At 39.8% G+C, this 17,624-nt stretch overlaps 1 protein-coding gene across 1 annotated transcript in view; it reads right to left on the reverse strand.

Annotated features, from left to right (window-relative positions):
• Positions 1 to 17,071, reverse strand: part of ASAH2 (N-acylsphingosine amidohydrolase 2) — a 141,574-nt gene extending 124,503 nt beyond the window's left edge. Inside the window, exon 1 of the mRNA XM_077125304.1 lies at positions 16,987 to 17,071. The gene's annotated coding sequence lies outside the window, so the exon portion shown is untranslated. The remainder of the gene's footprint in view (positions 1 to 16,986) is intronic.
• Positions 17,072 to 17,624: the final 553 nt, after the last annotated feature.

A 17,624-nucleotide genomic window follows, 5' to 3' on the forward strand; every position in this document is an offset into this window, starting at 1 on the left:
CAGAGTGCCAGAAAATTCACAAATACGTGGAGGCTCAACAACACACTCCTAAACAACGACTGGGTCAAAGAAGAAATTGCAAGAGAAATTAGCAAATACCTCGAGGCGAATGAAAATGAAAACACAACATATCAAAACTTATGGGACGCAGCAAAGGCAGTGCTAAGAGGGAAATTTATTGCTCTAAATGCCTATATCAGAAAAGAAGAAAAGGCAAAAATTCAGGAATTAACTATCCATTTGGAAGAACTGGAGAAAGAACAGCAAGCTAACCCCAAAGCAAGCAAAAGGAAAGAAATAACAAAGATTAGAGCAGAAATAAATGAAATTGAAAACATGAAAACAATAGAGAAAATCAATAAGGCCAGAAGTTGGTTCTATGAGAAAATCAATAAGATTGATGGGCCCTTAGCAAGATTGACAAAAAGAAGAAGAGAGAGGATGCAAATAAATAAGATCAGAAATGGAAGAGGAGACATAACTACTGACCTCACAGAAATAAAGGAGGTAATAACAGGATACTATGAACAACTTTACGCTAATAAATACAACAATTTAGAGGAAATGGACGGGTTCCTGGAAAGACATGAACAACCAACTTTGACTCAAGAAGACATAGATGACCTCAACAAACCAATCACAAGTAAAGAAATTGAATTAGTCATTCAAAAGCTTCCTAAAAAGAAAAGTCCAGGACCAGATGGCTTCACATGTGAATTCTACCAAACGTTCCAGAAAGAATTAGTACCAATTCTCTTCAAACTCTTCAAAAAAATCGAAGTGGAGGGAAAACTACCTAATTCATTCTATGAAGCCAACATCACCCTCATACCAAAACCAGGCAAAGATATTACAAAAAAAGAAAACTACAGACCAATCTCTCTAATGAATACAGATGCAAAAATCCTCAATAAAATTCTAGCAAATCGTATCCAACAACACATTAAAAGAATTATACATCATGACCAAGTAGGATTCATCCCAGGTATGCAAGGATGGTTCAACATAAGAAAATCAATTAATGTAATACACCATATCAACAAATCAAAGCAGAAAAATCACATGATCATCTCAATTGATGCAGAGAAGGCATTCGACAAGATTCAACATCCTTTCCTGTTGAAAACACTTCAAAAGATAGGAATACAAGGGAACTTCCTTAAAATGATAGAGGGAATATATGAAAAACCCACAGCTAATATCATCCTCAATGGGGAAAAATTGAAAACTTTCCCCCTAAGATCAGGAACAAGACAAGGATGTCCACTATCACCACTATTATTCAACATTGTGTTGGAGGTTCTAGCCAGAGCAATTAGACAAGAAAAAGAAATACAAGGCATCAAAATTGGAAAGGAAGAAGTAAAACTATCACTGTTTGCAGACGATATGATACTATACGTCGAAAACCCGGAAAAATCCACAACAAAACTACTAGAGCTAATAAATGAGTACAGCAAAGTAGCAGGTTACAAGATCAACATTCAAAAATCTGTAGCATTTCTATACACTAGTAAGGAACAAGCTGAGGGGGAAATCAAGAAACCAATCCCATTTACAATTGCAACTAAAAGAATAAAATACCTAGGAATAAATTTAACTAAAGAGACAAAAAACCTATATAAAGAAAACTACAAAAAACTGCTAAAAGAAATCACAGAAGACCTAAATAGATGGAAGGGCATACCGTGTTCATGGATTGGAAGACTAAATATAGTTAAGATGTCAATCCTACCTAAATTGATTTACAGATTCAATGCAATACCAATCAAAATCCCAACAACTTATTTTTCAGAAATAGAAAAACCAATAAGCAAATTTATCTGGAAGGGCAGGGTGCCCCGAATTGCTAAAAACATCTTGAGGAAAAAAAACGAAGCTGGAGGTCTCGCGCTGCCTGACTTTAAGGCATATTATGAAGCCACAGTGGTCAAAACAGCATGGTATTGGCATAAAGATAGATATATCGACCAATGGAATCGAATAGAGTGCTCAGATATAGACCCTCTCATCTATGGACATTTGATCTTTGATAAGGCAGTCAAGCCAACTCACCTGGGACAGAGCAGTCTCTTCAATAAATGGTGCCTAGAGAACTGGATATCCATATGCAAAAGAATGAAAGAAGACCCATATCTCACACCCTATACAAAAGTTAACTCAAAATGGATCAAAGATCTAAACATTAGGTCTAAGACCATAAAACAGTTAGAGGAAAATGTTGGGAGATATCTTATGGATCTTACAACTGGAGGCGGTTTTATGGACCTTAAACCTAAAGCAAGAGCACTGAAGAAGGAAATAAATAAATGGGAACTCCTCAAAATTAAACACTTTTGTGCATCAAAGAACTTCATCAAGAAAGTAGAAAGGCAGCCTTCACAATGGGAGACAATATTTGGAAATGATATATCAGATAAAGGTCTAGTATCCAGAATTTATAAAGAGATTGTTCATCTCAACAACAAAAAGACAGCCAACCCAATTACAAAATGGGAAAAAGACTTGAACAGACACCTCTCAGAAGAGGAAATACGGATGGCCAAGAGGCACATGAAGAGATGCTCAATGTCCCTGGCCATTAGAGAAATGCAAATCAAAACCACAATGAGATATCATCTCACACCCACCAGAATGGCCATTATCAACAAAACAGAAAATGACAAGTGCTGGAGAGGATGCGGAGAAAGAGGCACACTTATTCACTGTTGGTGGGAATGTCAAAGGGTGCAACCACTGTGGAAGGCAGTTTGGCGGTTCCTCAAAAAGCTGAATATAGAATTGCCATACGACCCAGCAATACCATTGCTAGGTATCTACTCAAAGGACTTAAGGGCAAAGACACAAACGGACATTTGCACACCAATGTTTATAGCAGCATTATTTACAATTGCAGGGAGATGGAAACAGCCAAAGTCTCCATCAACAGAAGAGTGGCTAAACAAACTGTGGTATATACATACGATGGAATATTATGCAGCTTTAAGACAAGATAAACTTATGAACCATGTAATAACATGGATGGACCTAGAGAATATTATGCTGAGTGAATCCAGCCAAAAACTAAAGGACAAATACTGTATGGTCCCACTGATGTGAACGGACATTCGAGAATAAACTTGAAATATGTCATTGGTAACAGAGTTCAGCAGGAGTTAGAAACAGGGTAAGACAATGGGTAATTGAAGCTGAAGGGATACAGACTGTGCAACAGGACTAGATACAAAAACTCAAAAATGGACAGCACAATAATACCTAATTGTAAAGTAATCATGTTAAAACACTGAATGAAGCTGCATCTGAGCTATAGGTTTTTGTTTTGTTTTGTGTTGTTTTGTTTTGATTTTACTATTATTACTTTTATTTTTTTCTCTATATTAACATTCTATATCTTTTTCGGTTATGTTGCTAGTTCTTCTAAACCAATGCAAATGTACTAAGAAATGATGATCATGCCGCTATGTGATGATGTTAAGAATTAATGATTGCATGTGTAGAATGGTATGATCTCTAAATGTTGGGTTAATTTCTTTTTTTCTGTTAATTAAAAAAAAAAAGAGAAGGGATAATTGGAGATGAAGGGATACAGACTGTATAACGGGACTGGATATAAAAACTCAGAAATGGACAGCACAATACTACCCAATTGTAATGCAATTATGTTAAAACACTGAATGAAGCTGCATGTGAGGTATAGGTTTTTTGTTTTTGTTTTTTTTGTTTTTTTTTTCTTTCTATTATTGTTTTAATTCTTATTCTGTTGTCTTTTTATTTCTTTTTCTAAATCGATGCAAATGTACTAAGAAATGATGAATATGCAACTATGTGATGTTATTAAGAATTACTGATTGTACATGTACATTGAAATGATTTCTAATTGTTTTGTTAATTCTTTTTTTAATTAATAAAAAAAAAAAAAAAAAAAAAAAACAAATTTGAGCTGTTTGCCATACAAGATTACAAAGGCAGATGGGGGAAAGCTGGCTGCAGCAGCATTGATCAGCATTTCAGGGACAGGGAGACAATATCATTAGATACAACTCTTCCCCTCTACATAAATCTCAGATGCTTAGCATTTCCCATGTATACTGTGTACTTGTGGAAAAAGTACCATACTGTCCTTTGAAAGAATTTGGAAAACAAAGGACCAAATTTGCAAGAATTTGGAAAACAAAGGAATTTGCACAGGGAAAAACCAAACCTGAGTTGGAACCTGCCTGGTGAGAACTGCTCTCTTCCCTGCCTGGAACAAATGACCTGGCAATCACCTTCTCCAGGTCAGTTGATAACTTCATTCATAGAGAACCTCCACTCTGTCCCATTAAGTCAGCCAAAAAGCTGAAACCAAAACATTCCTATGCCACAGAGGGAATGCACACCATCTCTCACATTCTCTTGGTTCACTCTGTATAACTTGTTTCCAAGGACAATCCACTTAAGACCCAGAGGGAAAAGGAAGAAGTTCTCATGCCTATGTACCTACCTGGAGGTGTAGCGCCTGCAGGAGGACATCCTACCCTGGGCATGTCATTGATTTGGGGTGGTGATAAAGGACACCTGCATCTGAAATACCCAGGCTCAAAGGGTGCGACTCATGAAATGAGTGTGGGCGCCTGTCTGATGCTCCCTGTCCTGTAAAGGGGCCTGGACCGAGTCGCTGTGTGAACTCAAGCTGAGGCAGAGGTCAGGGTCCTGCGGGGCTGAGGTTAGGATAGGGAGTTCCCTCACCACCACCATGAAATAAGAGGGTCCCCCAAAAGTCAAAAGGCTGGCCAGACAGAGAGAGCCTGTGAGAGAAACCAGAGCTCCAGAGGACAGAAATCAAGCAGAAGTCTGGAGATTGAAGGAGCCACAGGCAGCTCCAACTCAAGGATCAGAATCAAAAGGGGGCCAGGCTGGAACTCTAAATTATAGCTGATGAAGCATAAATCTGAAGTGGTCTTCGGCAAAGACCCAGGTCACCTACAGGGGGTGTTTGTGACTTCGTTTTATGGGTCAGCAGATGAGAGGGACTTCTGCATGGTTTGGACTGCATTATCAAGCCAGGACAAGAAAAGACTATAATTAAAATGATTATTGAGCTCTTATTCTATAGACACTTATCAAGCCAGAGGCAAAAGGAGAACAATTTTAAAAAATAAATTAATTTACTGAAGCCTTCATGTGGTCTAGGCAGTGTTCTAAGAACATTATATAAATTCCTCATTTAATACTCAGAATAACTCTGTGAGGCTGGTACTGTTCCTAACTTCATTTTACATATGAATTTAAAAACGCAAACAAATTAACAGAAAAGTTAAGCAAATAGCCCAAAGTCCTACAGTCCTACAGCTAGTAAGTGACCAAGCTGGAATTCAAAGGGATTCTAAACCAGATTAAATGCACTGAGCACCATCCAGCTTGACCATCAGCTACACCAGGCATCCCAAGTGTTTGCCCTTTAGCAGCATTACCACTCCTAATGTCCTTAGAGTAGTAATAAAACAATGTCTACAAAGTACTTACTAACACAAAACTATTACAAGAAATCAGATATCTAGACTGAGGAAGCGTGAGAAGTAATTATTCTAAAGGCATCAACTCCAATATCCTTGACACAAAGATAAAGTTAAGTAATTTGCCCAAGTACCTGGGGTGGGGACTTGCCGCAGGCACGCATGTCTGATTCTCCCCTCCTTTGAGGGCATGTGGGAAGGGTATGCTTTCTAGTCCCCTGGAAGTTACTGGTGAATGGGCCATGAGTGGCAGTGACACGTGCAACTTCTGGGTTGAAGTATTTAATGCTAAGGCACTTAGGGGCGGGGGGGAGGGGAATGTCAGCATTCCATAGTCTCTCTTCCTCCGTTGTGGTGACCCTGAGAACCACGTGTCCCAATTGACAAGTCGTAAGATCTATGTGTCAGCATTTTGAAGAACCTACCTAGGAGAGTCACCAGATCACGAGTGAGCTTTGTGTAAACAAAAAATAAGCATTTGCATGTTAAGCCAGTGAGACTTGGAAGGTTTACTTGTTGCAGCAGCAGAGCCTCCTCCATTCATTCTAACATAGTCCACAAAGTCAGTTAGAGAACATGACACTTTAACTCTTTAAATGATGTCTTCTTTTAAAATCTCTGTTTAATAAACACCTCAAAGCAACTGGCTCTGTTTTTGCATTTCAAAAGTTTTTAAAACCTTTTCAATTCAAGATCAAAATTATTCAATCTCAACTCAAAGACAATTAAAAATGGGAGGTAGATATAAAAGTCAATAGGTCACAGAAGCTCATACAATAAAGCCTGTTCGTCTTACTTAGGCTCATTTGGATCTTAGTCACTTTTAATTCACACGCAATTCTAACAACTGTACTTTCTCTTTTTTTTGTACCTTAGAAAATTAGACAAATCCAGTTTCCTAGAAACAGGTACACGTGTAGCAAACGTGACAGTTGAAACAGACTGAAGTGGAAAGAACTCAGCCCAGGACATTAATCAGTGGTCAGAGTGACAAACTGAATCATTTTTAATAAACTCTAAGACAAGAGAAGAATGTACATATTCAAAAACGTTTTCCTCAAATACATTTTTTTTTAAGTTTCAGGTTTAAAACAAAGTAATTCATGTTTTTAAAGATACCAATATATAAAGACAGAGCCAGAGAGACAAAGAAATAATAAACTAATCCATTTCAAAATGTTACTGTGTTTCTACAGGGGTGGTGTTCTAGTTTGCTAGCTGCCAGAATGCAGTATACCAGAAATGAAACAGCTTTTAAAAAGGGGAATTTACTAAGTTACTAGTTTACAGTCCCAAGGCAGAGAAAATGTCCCAATTGCAACAGTCTATACAAATGTCCAATCAAAGGCATCGAGGGAAAGATACCTTGGTTCAAGAAGGACGATGAAGTTCAGGGTTTCTCTCTCAAGTGGGAATGCACATGGCGAACACAGTCAGAGTTTCTCTCTCATGTGGAAAGGCACGTGGTGAACATGGTCAGGGTTCCTCTCTCATCTGGAAGGGCACATGGAGAACACAGCATCATCTGCTAGCTTCTTTTCCTGGCTTCCTTTTTCATGAAGCTCCCCGGGAGACATTTGCCTTCTTCATCACCAAAGGTCACTGGCTGGTGGACTCTGCTTCTCGTGGCTGTGTTGTTCTGCTCTACTCTCTCTGAATCTCTTCCATTCTCCAAAATGTTTCCTCTTTCATAGGACTCCAGAAACTTATCAAGACCCACCCAAATGATGGTCAAGAAAACAGCTTAACAACCACTCTTGATTAAATCTCCAGGGAGATGATCTAATTATAGTTTCAAACATACAGTATTGAGTAGGGATTATTCTACTTTTATGAAATGGGATTTTGATTAAAATATGGCTTTTCTAGGGTCCATACATCCTTTTAAACCAGCACAGGTGGGTTTGAGGGATTGTTTTTTTCTGATTCTTAATTTAACCATATTTAAAATTTTTCTGCAATGATTCTGTATTACTTTTGTGATACAAAGGTAATTTCTTTTAAGCATTAATTCATGTATATGAGGAATTCAGACAGGGTAAATACTTTAATTCCCCAACTAGGCTGAAAAAGGAGGCTTCAATTCTACTAGTCTATCTTTACGCATCATCAAATGAAGAATAACCACTCCCCCAAACAGTGTTTCTGTTTCTTTTCTTAAATAGATGAAGAGCCCTGAGCTCACCTCAGACACCATCTTGGTTGAGCTCACAAATGAGAGATCTGAAGACTCTTAAAAGTAATGACACATCATCAATTTAGCTGGGACGAATGGTAAAAAAAAAACAGGTTCTATCTGCTCATTCACTTCGTTAATCAGAGAACAGGCTGAGGAGCCTTTTCACACCCAGATGGCCTGAACCTTGGCTACACCAAGACCTAAGAGATAAAGATTCTTCTGAATTGGGTAATATACTGGTGTTTGCATAGGGGAATTGATGACTGGTTCCATGGAACTGTGACCAGCTGCTGCCTCACAAATGAATCCAAAGTTGAGCATATGGGTGAAAACTAGTGTTTTTGTTTTTTTTTCCATTTCAATGTATCAGATAGCTCCTGGTTGCTATACACAAAACACTTAACTACTGGTTTGGCCTGAGCGATGACCAACCAGAACAGATGCCAGAGTAAATGGCATAGACCTGTACCGATGCATTCCTGCTCCACATCAATCAGCCTTGATGAGTTCCCTTTTAAAATCTGGAATTATGCATTGGCTGGGGACTTTCTTTCTCTGAAGACCCAACCACTGAATTATAAACTTATAAACAGAATGAGTAGACATCAAAAAGCATAAGAGAAAAAATCCTCAATTTTACCTCACATTGCTGAAAAATTACCTCAGTCCATCATAAGGGAGACAGGCCCCAAGGAGATACCTGTAAATATTTTAAACATTTGGAGAAGTGTCTCATGCAGCTGTGGGGATGCATGAGTTCAAATTCTGTAGGCTGATAACTCCAATGAACGTTTTCAATGAATTCTCCAGGATAAGCTGGCTGGCTGAGGAAGAGATGAAAATTCTCTCTTCTGACTGCTGAAGTTATTACTTCTTTCAAAGCGTTCAACTGATTGGATTAAACATCTCACATTGCTGAAGACATTCTCCTTAGTTGATTGTAGATGTGATCAGACATACATACAATCAATTTACTGATGATTTAAGTCCTTGAAACATCCACATAGTAAAGGTTAGGCCAGTGTTTGCTTGACCAGACAACTGGGCCCCTTCACTGGCCAAGTTGACACATGAACCTCACCATCACAAGCACCACTGAAGGAAAAAATATCAGAACACCAGCTGGTTCTGGTGAGGTGACCTCCAGCCAAGCCACCATTCTTGCAATAACAAAACTGAACTCTGGGACAAAAGAAAACATCTTGTTCTACTTTACCAGGTTACAAGCCGAATTATCCTTGAGACCCCTTTGGAGGGAGAGGAAACACACCTATCTGTAGAGGAGAAAAATCAGATGTCTAAAATCTTGCCCAGGCAAAATGTGGGAGTTCTCTTGTGGGTTCTGTATTATTTTCACAACTGTCTTGTTAGTTTAAAATTATTTCAAAATAAAAAGTTTAAAGTGGTCAAAAGAAAAAAAATTTTCCCAGGAAATGGGAGGCTGCCTTCATCACACACATATTTAAGACAGAGGCAAATAAGTGGGCACATCTAACAGCAGATGCTAAGCGTGGAGTGCTTCTCTGCAGGCAATGATGGGAGTGAAAGGCGCAGGTGTCTGTGAGTAGACAGCACTGTTATGATGTGAATTCCCAATGGGTGCTGAGGGGACAAAGGGGATCAATGCAGACCATCATGAGCCAGAGGCCCTGTGTCCCATCTAATGAGGACAGCCAACGCTCATTTGTGCTGTGCGGAAATTTGGCCTAGTGTTGACGATCTTCCCATTTCTAAGGAAAAGTCAGTAAGCCAGGTATTTACTTCAAATTTCCTTATTTCCAAATGTTGCCAAATAGATTTGAAATAAAAAGATCTTTGGTGTATGTGTGTGTTTAAACACTCTTCAGATCAATTCAGTGCAGGACAAACTTAGTGTATGGGGGCCACTAGTTGTAACCTCTGATTTAATCCATTCCTTCCTTCACTCAAAAATATTTACTGAGCATCTACAGAGTGCCAGGCAGACAGTGTGATATCCCAAAGGAAAAAAAAATTCATAAGACAAAATTCCTACTCTCAAAAATCTTGCTACCTTTCCAGGGATAAATCCAGCCCTGGATTCATGGAATCAACAATTCCATCCTGACCAAAGGGGGAAAAGCAGTGTAACTGATAAAGTATCAGTGGCAGAGAGAGTTCAAATAGAGTCGAGAGGTTACTCGGCAGGTTGTTCTTATGCAAGTTTCAGTTAGACTTTGGTACCTATCATAACCTGCAAAACCCCAACCAGAACCATTCCAGCCAATCCTAAAGAACACCTAGGGCAATTTATAAGATTCCACAAGGGTTTCATGCACTGGAGTAACTTTCCAGAAACCTACAACCTCCAAATGGGTCCCTGGTCCAGGTAAGTCCTGAAATCTGGCCCAGTCTCTCCAGAACATCAGATAGTTCCATCTTCCTACCCCATATTACTGATAGACCCTTCCACTATCAAACATTTAGAATGGTCATAGCCCAAACACCCCTAAAGAGAGAAATGGAAAGATCAAAGGTGATGGTGGAGTTATACAGAGAAGATAGGATTTAACAAATGAATATGAATCCTGAATCATCAAATCGATATCCTTTAGTCTCCAGTATTTAGTAGAGCAGCTAGAAGTAAAAACCTAAAATTGTGGAATTGTAACCCATGTCAAACTCTGAAATATGTTCTACAACTAATTGTGGTGCTGTAGTTTGAAATTTAAGGCTTTTTTGTATACATGCTATTTGTCACAAAAAAAGAAGGAAAAAAGTTGATTGTGATGATAGAAAAGTATTTAAGCCTTCTAACTTCCTATATTCTGGAGCAGCTAGAAGGAAAAATCTGAGAGGATCATATGGTAGCCCATGACAAACTCTGCAATCTGTCCTGTAACTACTTGTTAAAGAGTGCTTTGAGAACTATTGCCTTTTTATTTCTTTGCTTTGTATATTTATTATATTATACAATAAAAAAAGTTTAAAAAAAAAAAAGCTTGCCATCTTTGTTCTAAGGACCTATTGTACCCTTGATTTTCAGAAATGTTTCATGATGGTCCTGGCAGGGCTGCATCAGGCTGTGAGCTCCCCAGGGCCACTGCCAGGTGGGTTCCTCTCCACCTCTGGTACCCAGCACCTGGTGGACCTGGCCCAGAGCTTGTGCCAGGAGGGTAGGGCTTGATGTAAAGGGTAAGAGCTTGGACTCTGGAATTATACAGTCTCAGTTTCACTTTCTAGCTGTGTGAATTTGAGAAAGTTACTCCACCTCTCTGAGGTCACATGTGTACACAGCTGGGCATAAAGTTCTCACCAAATAATTGATATTAATGGTATTATAGTAGCAGTAGAAACATTTCTCAAATGAATGCATTGTAATGGGTGGGCCAATTTCTTCTGTAAAGGACCAGACTGTAAACAGCTTTGCAGGTCATACAGTCACCATTGCAACTACTCAACTCTGTTGTTGTGTAAAATAGCTGTTAAATGATACATAAATACATAAATGAGTGAGTGTATGGCTGTGTTCCAATAAAACCTTATTTATGGACACTGAAAAAAAAAAGCATGCCATCTAAAATGAGATAGAGACAATGCTCACTTAATTACAACAGCACTACGAGTACCTCTGGCCATAAGGAGGGAACCCTAACCCAGAAGGGGATCAGAAATGGCTTTGCCAAGGAAGTCATGTCCAAGTTAAGATCTGAAAAGACTGTTGAGCTAGTATATTAGTTAGCTTTGGCTATAAACAAAGCACCCCAAATCTCAATAGCTTAAAATAACAAGGTATTAAGACTTAAGATTCTGTTGGTTGGCAATTTTGTCTGTACCTAGTGGATAGTTCTGCTGCTTTGGGACTTGCTAGCGCATCAGTAGAGAACTGCTGGGTAGGATAGGGGTTGGCTGCCAGCTGGTAGTCTAGGATGGTCTCAGCTGGGACAGCTTGTCTCTGATCCACATGGCCTCTCATTCTCAGTAGGATAGCCTGGGCTTGTTCACATGGGCAAGCTTCCAAGAAAAGAAGCCGACACATGCAAACCTTTCTGAGGCCTAGATTGAAAGCTGCAATATTATAATTTCTGCTCCATTCTATTGACCAAAGCAAGTTACTGGGCCAGCGCAGATCAAGGACAGGGGAAATGGTCTCCACCTCTTGATGGGAAGAGCTGCAAAGTCACATGCAGAAGGTAGGACACAGGGAGGGGTGAAAACTTGTGTCATTTTGGCAGTCTCCTCCACCTGATTAGAAAGTATGGCATGTGCAATGTCCTGAAGGTAAGAGAGAGAAAATGGAGTTTGGGAAACTCTAAGTTTGTTTGGTATGTCAGAAACAGAGTAGGCAAAGAGCGTACTAGGGAAAAGCATGACAAGAAAGGTCAGAAGAGGTCAGATCATGAAGGGCCTGTTATGTATGCAGCTCAGGGAAAGAGTAAGATTTTTTTTTGAAGGTCTCTCCATGCTGATCATCTATATGGGGAATATAAGGTGAAAAATAAAAACCATGCACGATTGAACCTAAGGATCTTATATTAAAAGCTATAGAGGCTCAGAAAATAGAGATGTCATATCTAGTTTGAAAAACAGGGAAGCTTCATTAAGGAGCTAGAATTCAACCTGAATGTTGAAGGACAGAAGAGACTTTGACAAGCAGAGATCTGAAAGGACCTAGTCAAGTTACAGGAGCTGGAAAGACCAAAATACATAGATCAGAAGTGTGGTTTGACTGAGGGAGAGCAACAGTTCTCAATTTGTGTCTGTCTTAACCTCCCAGAAGATGAGACTAGACACTCTGCCATATTCACACCATGATCACGCTGCAGTTAAGACAGAACATAGCCTTATGTACACTTGCCAGGTTACCCCTTCTCACCCTGTTGGTCCATTGTGACACTGAGTTCGAGAACCACTAGCACAGGCTTTGGTAGAGGAACAATAAAAGATGCATCTATGAAGATAAATTACAGGACAAGTCTAGAAGTTCCCAACTGCCAGGCTAAGGAATTTAAACTTTGTGACGGTAGCAAAAAGAGTCCCTAAGTGGTTTTGAGTGAGATAATAAAATAGAATTGCATTTTACAAATATTCTTTTGGCAGTCATGGGATAAAATGGAACAGGGGGAGGCTAAGAAAAGATGCTTTTTCCATTTCCCCTGTCCATGGCAGGCATCCCAAATTGATCAAGGGATTTTTTCCTGAGAAGTTCACATAGATCCTCCACGGTCTTTCCAATACAGTGCGCCAATGGTGGTGAAAGGCACTGAGCTGGGAAAACAGATTAAACCTAATGCTACCCTTGGACTGAACGGAGCAAACTATTTAAGAGGTGAGACACTATTAACACGGGAATCAGAGCCAAGGTAGCATGTGGAGGGACCAGTGGAAATGGAAAGGAGAGAATATATTCAAGTGTTGATGAAGTGTGTCAGTAGAACTTGAAGTGTGTCAGTGAAGGAGCGGGAGAAATCAAATATCACTCCAAGTTCTTGAGGCTGAGAGAGAATCATGGTGTCAGGAACCAAAAAACAAGAACTTGGGAAAACAAACAGATCATGAAGCGAAGAAGAAAATGGATTAAGTATGGACCTTTTTTGCAGACACCAGGCCTAAAAGCATTAGAATGATGGGTAAAGCTAGCAGTTGTAACCACATGCACAAAAACAAGGATCCTATGACTATAACATTTCTCCTAGGATTCTTAGCAACAGTAAAAGAATGAGTATGGAAGAGAAGCTGATTTCTTACTCCTGCTGTGGCTGATTTCAAGCTACTGAAATGATGCCCCTGAAAGTGGAGTTGAGAAGATCTGGGGGAAATTCATTTTGATAAGTCAACACAAACTGACTGCAATACACCATTTAAAAAAGTCCTCTCCATGCTGATTATCTACATGGGGAACACACCATTGTCACTGCAAAGACCATCTCCAACTTCTCTGCAGAAATCTGAGATGAATTTACTCAGGCTGAATGGCAAGATGTCTAAATGTCACAATTTGGTGTCATAGCCAAAAGCATCCCTTGCTTCAGGGAGCCCAGGGGTCAGAGTTCCCTTTCTCTAGAGTGACCCCTGAAATTCAAATTCAACATGGGGTGGTTTTTGTCCTCTCTCCTGTTTCAGAGTCTTGATCCCGGGGATGAATGAATAACTGACTGCCTCAAAGTGTCTATTACCATTTTTTAAGGGAACACACTCGCTCCACCCTAATGCAAATAGAACTCCTGCTGGCTGCCCCAATGAATGACCAGGACTGGATGGTCCCCATTAGCTCAGTTCTCCCCTAACCTCTACCCTTGCAGCAATGTATTGTATTTGCAAAAAATAAAAAATAAATAAATAACAATACAAGATTTCTTTTTTCTCACCTACTGATGACTGGAGCTTTTCTTTTAGCAGAAGAACTAGGTACTTCTTTCTCTAAGAGGGAAATGAAGAGACAGACAAAGGTCTCACTGCAGTAAGATTTTGGAAAGGGGCCAATTCCATACAGATTGCCCTTCCTGCTTTAACCAATGAGGCAAGTTTTCAAGGTATCACGTCACACCGCATCCATCTCCCTCAGCAGAGGTGATAGGGTTGGAGGTATTTCTCTCCTCGTCCTCCTTCTAAGGTCTACATCACAAGATAGTGGAGCGATGCAAAGAAGTGTGATGGTGCTGTGTAAACCGCAGAGTGATCAAAGAGCATTAATTATTAGAACAGTGCTCCCTCAGGCAGAATTAACAGCTTAACCCACTTCTTCCTATTAAACATTATATAATCTCCTGTTCTAGTCTATTACGGCACTCACTATTTAATGAACATGTGTCTCTCCACTGGACGATTTGGTGTTAGAATCACATTCATTTCCTCTCTGTATCCTCAGCACCATCCTAGAGCATTCCAATTTTATATAATGAGCCAACTGAGGCTAAAGGAAGATCAAAGAGCTAATATGTTGCAGAGATGGGATTTGAATTCACATCATTTAACTCCAAAAGTCACACGCCCCGACACATGATTCTTGGTCAAAAGATGTAAATAAATTAATAAAAAAGCCCTCCTCTTCTTTAACCCTTGCCTTGGAAATCCTTGTTCTGCCACTACACACCCTATCTTCAAGTCATGAGACACTACCAACTATATCAAAGAAATCAGCCAACTGGTTCATATAGAAAGCATCATGGAGGCTGAACAATGGCAATTATAAGACCCTAAAGTTGTAGGGGAAAGTAGGACACAGGAGGGACAAAACAAGGAGACTCTGGGGTCAGCCTAAAGACAGATGCATTCCTTTCAGACAAGACTCACCTTCTTCGAGCATCATATACACCTATGGCCTTTTTGCTTAGAACCCCCTAAAAGAATTTTCTTTTTAATATTATATACTCCCTTGTACATTTTTAAAGATACCTAAAATTTGTATGTTTAAATAGTTGCAAAAGATATGTCATCTAACATTCTATATATTATATACATATTTTAAATACTTTTTGGTCAAAACTTTGAACTGCAGACTCAGCTTATTACATTTATGGGAAATAGCCAAATATTGACTCAAATTAGCCAAACCAACCCCCTCATCAAATCAAAGAGTTGAATCAGGAAATGCCTGGCTTCATTTTTCATTTCTGGTAAACATAAACATTCATACATAAGTCCTGTTCCCACGATAACCTTCTCACTCCTTAATTGTAATTCTAAGACAATCAGATAAGGCACAGACCTTTGCTGTGGGCTTGAAACCTAGACAAAATGAGGTGGGGCCAGTTTCTGTTTGCTTTGCTCCTACTGGGCTCTCCTTCAAAAGCAATGCGTTCTGGAATAGTCTGGAATCCTGAGATGCCCAAGAAGCTTTTATACACCTTGGAACAATGTCCATAGTAAGATTACAGATAAGTAAGAAATCTGTCTTTATTTTCTAAAGTGGGAGAACTTAGATGAGTTCTTACAATTTTTTTGTTTTTGTTTTTAAGAAGTTGAAATGGAAATGTCCATGTGTACCTGGGACGACTTCAGGCACCTTCACCCCCGCCGCCAGTTGAATGCCTTCTGCATCCTGCTTCCCAGCCTCACTTTCCCCATTTCCCAGACTCAGTATTCTCAAACTGGCCTCCTTGGCCGTACTAAGTCACTCCACCCAAGTTTCTTTTGCTCCTCAACCCCCAGCCTTCAAAGTTCAGGCTCCAGATTCCCTTTGTTCTTTACTTTGCCCCTGGCAAAACTCCATTGCTTCAGGGAGAACGAATTTAAGAAGGAATCACATGGATGTATATGAACTGAAACTGCCCATTAAAATTTTAAGGTAGTGCTGGAATTTTCAAAAGTAACTTATTTACCAAAGAAGTCCCTAATTGCTTGGAAATTCAGACTAATATAAGAAAAGCTACAAACCCTGGAGAGAAGGAAATGTTCAAGACAGGTTCGTTCAGTTTTGATCACTTTGCCAGGAAGGCAGTTACTTGTAAATAGGATGTAAGCCTGAGAGACAGCACCAAGGATTTTAAATTTGCAGGAGGTGCTAAATGGGAAAGTCATCAGTGCCCTCTAATTCATTGGTGGATGGTACTGCAGTGTCAGAATGGAGCTGGTATGAGTTCCAGACAAACTTTGCTTAAAGTCCTACCTCCTTTCGAAATTCCATCAAATCCAAGTCATTGGGGGTATTTCTAGTTTACTTCAGATACTTCTAAATCTATAAAACAGAAAGAGAGAAAGAGACCCAATCTTCTCAGTGTATTACTTAAGTGATAGGAAGGCCTGGATAATCAAATTGAGTTAAAAGAACTGGGATTCTGAAGGTTATTTCAGGTCATGTTGCATACTCTGAGACTGAAATCACCAGGTTCTAAGAGAGAAAAAGACTATATCCAAGATGATTTTTCTCTCACTCGGACATATGGTACATTTGGAGAAGTTTACACTCTAAGTCTAAGGATTTGAATCTTGCCTTCCAAACTGGAGGGAAAAAATGGGTTTCTGTCACTTGACTACACCAATTCAGTAAACAGCTCTTCAAAACAATTCCATATCTCGAAATGTAGATATGAAGATTCACAGAAGGGAGAGTAAAAAGATATCTTTGAGTGCTACTGTAACCATGACATTCAAATGACCTGACCACAGAGCACTGGAATTCAGATAGAATTAAAAGAAACCCTGCCATTGCAGTCAGAAACACAAATGAGAATAGAGAATCTACTCCCCAGCCCCCTCCACTCCTATTACTTATTTTCATGATAAACAGCAGGCTAATAAACATCTGTTCCTTCCCAATGTCCAAGGGATCTTGTTCGCAAACATGGACAACCACCACTTTGTTCTCTCGGGAGAAAACAAAGCACTATCAGTCAAAGAAGCATTGCTACATACCCAGACCTGCTGCAGCAGCTGCTTGTTTCAAAACCGCATGTCATTCCCTCTGCAAGTCAGAGCTCTGGGATGCTTTTGTATCCTCTGCCCCTGCTCTTCTGAGCTCTACTGCAGGTTAACTCTTGGAGGGTGGATGCTCTAACCAGGAGAGCCCAGGCTTGCCAACTTAACTACTTGCGTGCTAATGCACGCACGGGGCACCCCGGGCTGGACGCACCCTGGCTGAACCTGCTAATGGATGAACCCATACCATCCCTGGGAAGTCAAACCTGCATTTCTCCATCGTACACATACATGGCCTGGGAAGGAGTCATTCATTTTCTCAGACTGACCTGCCTATCTTATTTGATTTAGAAAATATTAAATTCTTTCCCCACCACCTCAACTGCACCACTGAGAGGAGACTGTGCAGGACAAACTATCACAGAGCTGCAAATCAGAACCATTTTCAATGAATGAGTTAAGTTCTGGGAGAGGTGATGCCTCTACTTTTCTAGAAAGATTGTAACTGGCTGGAGAATAGTGATTGCACGTTGTCACCCTGGCAGTTCCAGGAGGCGAATAAACCAGCGTTTTTATCTTTCCTGGTTCTCTTCCCAGGCCAAACCAAAATTCAGCTTTCTGCCATGTTGCTTCCT

The sequence above is a fragment of the Tamandua tetradactyla genome, chromosome 13 (assembly GCF_023851605.1).
Source record: "Tamandua tetradactyla isolate mTamTet1 chromosome 13, mTamTet1.pri, whole genome shotgun sequence".
NCBI classification, from domain to species: Eukaryota; Metazoa; Chordata; class Mammalia; order Pilosa; family Myrmecophagidae; genus Tamandua; species Tamandua tetradactyla.